The sequence below is a fragment of the Bison bison genome, unplaced genomic scaffold, assembly GCF_000754665.1.
Source record: "Bison bison bison isolate TAMUID 2011002044 unplaced genomic scaffold, Bison_UMD1.0 scf7180017864068, whole genome shotgun sequence".
NCBI lineage: Eukaryota > Metazoa > Chordata > Mammalia > Artiodactyla > Bovidae > Bison > Bison bison.
The window spans coordinates 3,555,035-3,562,762 of NW_011494640.1; the positions used below are offsets into that span (position 1 = coordinate 3,555,035).

The window sequence follows — 7,728 nt, forward strand, 5'->3', positions numbered from 1 at the left end:
TTGTCCCCCACCCCTCACACTCCAGCTCATTCTCGGGCCTCTTTCTTGCTTCTGTCCCTTTGCACTGCTGTTCCCTGAGCCTGGAATCTGAGACCTTTCTCCTCAAATCTCTTTTTCTCTGATGTCCCTTCCTCTGGGGAGGCAGCATGAGATGCCCACCTGGCGGCTGCGTGCTTCCGGGGCGCCCAGACCTGTCCCGTCACGGCACGCAGCCCGCACCGTCATCACCCTTTGATCACAGGCTGTGTCTCCCCTCTCCACCCCGTGCCGCCTACCCTGAGCCCAGTGTGAGTCCAGCACAGTGTAGATGCTCAATAAGCCTGTGCATGATGAAGGATTCCCAGGAAGGGGCACAGTCAGGAGTCGAGAGGGCCATGCCCCTGCCACAATGCCCCCTTTCTTCATGGGTACACGGCCCTCATGCATCTATTTCTGATCCCCTAACTCAGCATTAAAAAACTAAGACCACAGCATCCAGTCCCATCACTTCATGGCAAAGAGAAAGGGAAAAAGTGGAAACAGTGACAGATTTTATTTTCCTGGGCTCAAAAATCACCATCATGGATGGTGACTGCAGCCATGAAATTAAAGGACACTTGCTCCTTAGAAGGAAAGCTATGACAAACCTAGATAGCATATTAAAAAGCAGAGACAACACTTTGCTGACAAAGATTTGTATAGTCAAAGCTACGATTTTTCCAGTAGTCATGTATGGATGTGAGAGCTAGACCATAAAGAAGGCTGAGCACTGAAGAATTGATGTTTTTGAACTGTGGTGCTAGAGAAGACTCATGAGAGTCTCTTGGACTGCAAGGAGATCAAACTAGTTAATCCTAAAGGAAAAAAACCCATGAATATTCAAAGGAAGGACTTATACTGAAGCTGAAGCCCCAGTACTTTGGCCACCTGATGCAAAGAGCCAACTCACTGGAAAGACCCTGATGCTGGGAAAGAGTGAAGGCAAAAGGAGAAGGGGTCGACAGAGGATGAGATGGTTAGATAGCATTACTTACTCAACAGATATGAATTTGAGCAAACTCCAGGAGACAGTGGAGGACAGAGGAGCCTGGTGTGCTATAGTCCATGGGTTGCAAACAGTCAGACACGACTTAGCAACTGAACAAAAACAAAGAGAAGAGTTCTACTGACATCATTCCCCTACAGCCCTCTCCTGCTGTTTACCCATCTTCCAAGTCTACAGAGCACCAATTCCTATTTAGAGGAAGCTGGTGGCCTTGTCATTTCAACCAACCAAAGTAAGGTGTCTCCCATCTGCAGCCATTAATTTGTTCACTGCCTCACCCTCTAAAACTTCTTTGGAGCTGCTGCTGTGGGTCGGTGCAAGGAGAAAGGGAAGAGACATCCGTTAAGCACCTGTGACAGTGGACAGGCCACAGACCAATCAAATCCTCCTACAGCCTGGGAAGTGCTCTCACCCCTTTCTGATGCGTGGCGAGGCTTAAAGTGCAAAAACAAGAGGTGATCAGGCCCAGGTCCCACAGCTCCGTAACCAGCAGCTGGGCTTCACCGCCCACCTGTGTGACCTGGAGGCCCTGCTGCCTCTGCTGTGTCCCGGGCACTACTCAGGAAGCCTCAGCCTGCCCTCCAGGAGCCCCCAACCTCGCGAGGGTGGGGGTAGGATATGCTGACAAATCCAAGATCAATCTCAAGCAATGGCCGAGAGGTGGGAAACACTTTACATGAAAAGGATGAAAGAGTCAATTATGGAGGAGAGCAAAGAAAGCATCAGGCGTGTCTGGAAAATAAGGGATGGAGGGAGAAGGGCTAAGAGGTGAGGGCAGAGCCTGGGGAGCCAGACTCCAGGATGGGGGCGCACGGGGGAACTGGGGGAGACGCTGGATGAGGACGGTCAGGAAGGAGCACACATGGCCCTGGGGTGCAAGGAGCAGAGGCCCGGGGCAGTCAGGCGGAAGCGGAGGGGCTGAGGCCTGCAGGCAGCAGCAGAGACAGAGGAGGACAGGGCAGGCCCGCATTCAGAGCTGCACGCAGGTGAGGCCCCGGGAGTGAGCTGGTCATGGGCTCAGAGGGCGGAGGGGGCAGGGGCACAGAGGGGGGCGAGGAGGTCCGAGGGGCGTGACAGCAGGGAGCAAGGTGCAGGCGGGCAAGTGTCTGCTGTGCAGACCTCATGCCGGGGAAGAAGAGGCAAGAGAGAGCGAGCCCTGAACTTGGCAAGGAGCAGCCGGCCATGGCCGTGAGGCAGGGGACGTAGGCTCAGAAAACCAAAGACTGAAGGGCGAGGGAGGTCACGTGCGGACTCCTCTCAGCATGTGTGTGGGTGAGACAGGCAAGAGTTAGTTTGCAGAAATGTTGTGAAGGGCTTGTGTAATTTTTTCCAGTTGTTGCTTTAAGCTTCCAAAAGATGGTAGGACCCGGGGGGAGATCCTGTGTGAGGAGCACTGAATAACCTTGCAGCTTCGCCCAAGGCGCTGTCCCTAAAATTGTTTCAAGGCTACTGGGTGCAGGAGAGAAGAGTAGGGTCCATACCCATCTGGGTCAACAGAGAGTGAAGTGACAGTCACTCAGACGTGTCCAACTCTTTGTGATCCCATGGACTGCAGCCCACCAGGCTCCTCTGTCTATGGGATTCTCCAGGCAAGAATACTGGAGTGGGTTGCCCCCTGAAAAGGGACGACGGACAGGGCACCCTCCATGGGCTGACCCGGGGTGGGGATTGCTGTCTTCTGCACCATGGAAAAGGCAGCCGTGGTCCAGACTGAGGTCAGAGCGGGGCTGGGCACGCTGGGTGGGCTACTCTGCGCTCCCACAGAACTCCCAGAGACAATGGCCGAGGCTGGCACTGGCAGTGGGGTCTCAGCCTGGGCACTGTGCCGACCTGCAGGCAGGCCCCTGGCCCCCGCACTCCTCTGCGCCCATCCAAGGAACCCTGCCTGGCGAGAGTGGCTGGGCCTCCTAGGATGTTCCGTTTCCAGATACATTTTTACCAGGCTAACCAGGTGAGGAACTCAGCCCACCCCTTCCCTACCCAGAACACTCAGAAAGCGGCTTTGGAAATGACTGGGGAGCCAGGCAGCCAGGGCACAGTGGCGTGGCCGCTGCCCAAACCTGAAAGTGCATCCATTTTCAAAGCGCAAGAGCAACTCGGGGCAACGAGCACAGCTCTACTTTGCTTCTGCCCTGAGCCACCAGGGCCCTTGTCGCAGACACTCTGCGGGAGCCTCATGCAGATGGAAATCGGGCCGCTTACAGAGAGCAGTTTCAATTAGCTCTTGGTGAAAACTGCTAACTTGGAAATTGGATAAGAATTGCTCCCAGCCAGTTTTCAATTCATTTCTTCTGAAGACTATACATTTTCTCCACTTGGGCACATCCTCTCTGTGGGGCTGGGAGCCCCTGGGCTTCGCGTGGGCCGTGGAGGCAGCCGCTGGGCCTCTCGTAAGAGCTGTGCACCCGAGCATGGCCCCTTCTCTGAGGTTGAGCAGCTCTGGAGGGGGTCGGGGGGCTCTCCCTGCAGCCTCTAACCGAGTGCAGTGAGGTGGAAAACGCAAGGGCCTGGCCCGGGTGAGGTGGAGAGTCAGTGGCTAAATAACACAACAGTGGGAGCTGCTAGGGATGGGATGGGAGGGTGGCAGTGGGGGGAACTCAGGGAACTCATACCCCGGAGAGCTGGAAAGGGGAGGCCTGGAGAAAGGGAACCATAGGCAGAGTCGCCTGGGTGGTGGGTGGGTGGCTGGGGGCGGATCGCACCAGAGGAAAACTCAGCTGATTGACAGGTGGTTGCCCACCCACAGCCAGCCTGGATCCCCGCTGCAGGCCTCTGAGTGGAGGGTGCTTCGGCCGAGGCCCGGGCCTCTCGCTGACCCTTCTCCTCCTGGGCTCGCTGCAACCTGCTGAGCATTTTGGACATTCCCATGAAACCACAGGGAAATGAATGGGGCCGGGTTCACAGGCATGGAAAACCCCAGAGGAGAAGGCCTCTGGAGCCAGACATAACAGGCCCTGCGGGTGAGGCCGGAGCCAGATTTCCTCTTCGGGGGAGGCTGGATCCCCTCCAGGGCCTTCCTATAGGTTCAGCGGGCGGGGCCCAGCTGCAGTGAGGAGGCACGTTTCAGCTGCTTGTTTTTTCTAGCTCTGAGAGAAGTCTCTAGAGGCTGGGAGTTCATCAGGGCCCTTGAGCCTCGAGTGTCGGGTCCTGCCAAAAGGGAGGCCCAGTGGCTGCGGTAGGGAGTCGGGAGGGGACTTGCCTAGAGCTGGGCTGACAGGCAGAAAGCCCTTTGTCAGCGCAAAGAAGCTAGAGAAGCCTCGTTCCCTTCTCTAGGCCCAGGGCTCAGCTCTGGGAGGCACCGGCAGGCCAGTGCCCTGGGCTGCACTAGAGGCCAAAAATTGCCCCAAAGCAGAACTAGGAGGCAGTTTGTGCTGTGCCGCCACGAAGAGCTAGTAATTAGGGCTTAATTAGGGCTTGCTCGCTCTGCCTTTTGATGACACACATGTCTTCCTCCACTTGCAGTGGCTATCCAACTAGAATTAGAGCCGCTGACCAGAGGAGAAAGGGCCAAGCCACACAGAAGCCCAGCCACCTCTGGGGGCCACCGAGGTGCCCCCTGCAATGGCTTATCTGCCCGGCTTGGACCCCCTGGTTGGGGCCCCTTTAATGCCCCAGCCCAACAGAGGGGGCTGCTTGGTCAGCCTTGGATAATGGACAGAATTTGGACAAGCGCAGTCAGAGCCGACTGGGTCATCACTGATCCTGGGAGGGCTCAACTATGATTTAGAAATTAGGCTTTGGGTACAGAAATACATGGGAGATGGGGTGTTCTGGAACATACAGGTCTTTCTCACACATACTACAAAAGGCAGCTAGATGAGAGAAGACAGGACACATGTCCCTGGGAACTCAAGCTCCTTTGCTTTTGCAAGTTAAGAGCGTGCTGTGCTCACTTTCCAGTCAGCCAGCTCCCCTTGGGCAGGGCCACCACCCCAGCCACACGACCACTAAAGGCTGCAAGGAAATAAGAACAACTGCTAGGCTTAGGCTGGACACATGATTTCATCAGATCCTCACAAACCTTGCTTGGAAAGTGGGGTGTCAGCCCCAGTCTGCACAGAGGGAAACTGAGTGTCTGAAAGGTCAAGTGTGGTGACCATGGAGACTGTTGTTGTTTCATCCCTAAGTCATGTCCAACTCTTTGCGACCCCATGGACTGCAGCACACCAGGCTTCTCTGTCCTTCACCATATCCCAGAGTTTGCTCAAACTCATGTTCATTGTGTTGACGATGCCATCCAACCATCTCATCCTCTGTCGTTCCCTTCTCCTCCTGCCTTCAATCTTTCCCAGCACCAGGGTCTTTTCCAATGAGTTGGCTCTTCACATCAGGTGGCCAAAGTACTAGAGCTTAAGCATCAGTCCTTCTAATGAATCTTCAGAGTTGATTTCCTTCAGCAGTGACTGGTTTGATCTCCTTGCTGTCCAAGGGACTCTCAAGAGTCTTTTCCAGCATCGCAATTTGAAAGCATCAGTTCTTCAGTGCTCAGTCTTCTTTAGGGTCCAACTCTCATATCTGTACATGACTACTAGAAAAATCATAGCTTTGACTATATGGACCTTTGTCGGCAAGGTGATGTTTTTTTTACCATGTAGATTATAGAGCGAGGGTGTGGCAGGACCGTGGTCAGGACACTAGCCTTTTTGACTCTAAAGACTGTCCTCAGCCCCAACTTGATGAGAGGGGCTGCCAGGCCTACTTGATGCAACTGGCAGGAAAGGGTAATGTGTCCAGGTGAAAAGGATTTTCTGGAACGGCAGATTGTGAATTCGAGTCTTTTGGTAAGTAGTGGCTCCTCTGCCATAAAGAAGGAACCTGAGTCTCCATGTTCTCCTCCCCCTGGTCCCAGGACATCAGCTCCACTGCCAGCGAGCCCTGTGGGATTCTGGATTTCTGTCGGGTGACCAGCCTTCTTCTGTGTGTGGGGGGTGCGGCTGCCCAGGGCACACAGGCAATCTGGGCTTGCAGTGCTGTGGGGGCGGTGGAGGGTGCAGTGAGCTCCGCACAGGCTGCTGCTTTGCCCCGCTGCAGCAGCAGGAGGAGGGGTGGGGCCTGAGCCCCGACACAGTGACCTCCTGTGGGTACCAGTGCTGAGGCCACTGGGAAGAGACGGACAGGTGGAAGGAGCAGAAGGAATGCACACTGGCAGGCAGATCTGGTATAAAACCACCTGGGGAGACTGCCTGGGCAGGATGGGCCGGGGTTCTGGTCCCTGCAAAGGCCCCCGTGGGGTTCCTCATAACCCTGACGTGCCCTTTTTGGCTTTGTTTGGGAACAAGGCCCAAGAGTGAACTACAGTTTTAGCCAAGCAGGTGGGTGGGATCAGCTTCTTTGAAGACAGCGTTTCTTGTCAAATCTTTTGGGAAAACATCAGTCCTTCTTTTTCACCCTGAACCCAAGGCAGACCTGTGGAGCCAGGGCCACAAGTCTTCAATGCCGGGGCAGGGGCAGGGCTGTGGGCCCAGTGAGGGTCTCCATGCTCCACAGCCTCTGCTCAGTCTGGCCCAGAGAGCAACCAAGAATTGTGTTGTCAGATGCCTCCTTGATGCCGCCCCTCAGCTCCTAGCTGACACAAACACTACTCTTTCCCTCCGTGGCCCTGTGCTGGCTTCTGCTCCCCCAGGTCTCCACTCACCTGCACCTTTACTGGCCAGGCCCCCTTCCTGCTGTCCCACTGTCATCTGTCCCACTCTGGCCTCATTCTGGCCAGCTCAGCCAGTTCCATTTGCCTTGAGTCCCAGGGCCTGGAACAGTGTTGGGCACACAGTAGGCACTCACTAAGTATGTTTTTTATCTGCAGTTTTTTGCCTTGCCTATGCAAGACCAATCCCTTACGTTTCTATGGTGCTTCACAGTGTTTGATCACTACCTCCTGTACAATGTTACAAACCTCCATCCATAGTTTCTCAGGTACTCTTATCAGATCTAAGCCCTTGAATCTATTTGTCACTTCCACGGTATAATCGTTAAGGGATTTGATTTAGGTCATGCCTGAATGGTCTAGTGGTTCATTCAACGTACAAAAAACTAAGATCATGGCATCTGGTCCCATCACTTCATGGCAAACAGATGGGAAAGCAATGGAAATAGCAACAGACTATTTTCTTAGGCTCCCAAATCACTGCAGATGGTGACTGCAGCCTTGAAATTAAAAGACGCTTGCTCCTTGGATGTAAAACCATGACAAACCTATACAGCGTGTTAAAAAGCACAGACATCACTTTACTGACAAAGGTCATCTAGTCAAAGCTATGGTTTTTCCAGTAGTCATGTATGGATGTGAGAGTTGGACCATAAAGAAAGCTGAGCACCGAAGAATTGATGCTTTTGAACTGTGGTGTTGGAGAAGACTCTTGAGAGTCCCTTGGACTGCAAGGAGATCAAACCAGTCAATCCTAAAGGAAATCAACCCTGAATATTCATTGGAAGGACTGATGTTGAAGCTGAAGCTCCAATACTTTGGCCACCTGATGCGAAAAGCTGACTCATTAGAGAAGACCCTGATACTGGGAAAGACTGAAGGCAGGAGGAGAAGGGGACAACAGAGGATGAGATGGTTGGATGGCATCATCAACTCAATGGACATGAGTTTGAGTAAACTCTGGGAGTTGGTGATGGACAGGGAAGCCTGGCGTGCTACAGTCCATGGGGTTGCAAAGAGTAGGACAGGACTGAGCAACTGAACTGAACTGAACTTACATTGT

At 53.9% G+C, this 7,728-nt stretch overlaps 1 protein-coding gene across 1 annotated transcript in view; it reads right to left on the bottom strand.

Annotated features, from left to right (window-relative positions):
• The window catches only part of DIS3L2 (DIS3 like 3'-5' exoribonuclease 2), a 347,038-nt gene that overhangs the window by 13,599 nt on the left and 325,711 nt on the right, over positions 1-7,728 (bottom strand). The window lies entirely within an intron of this gene.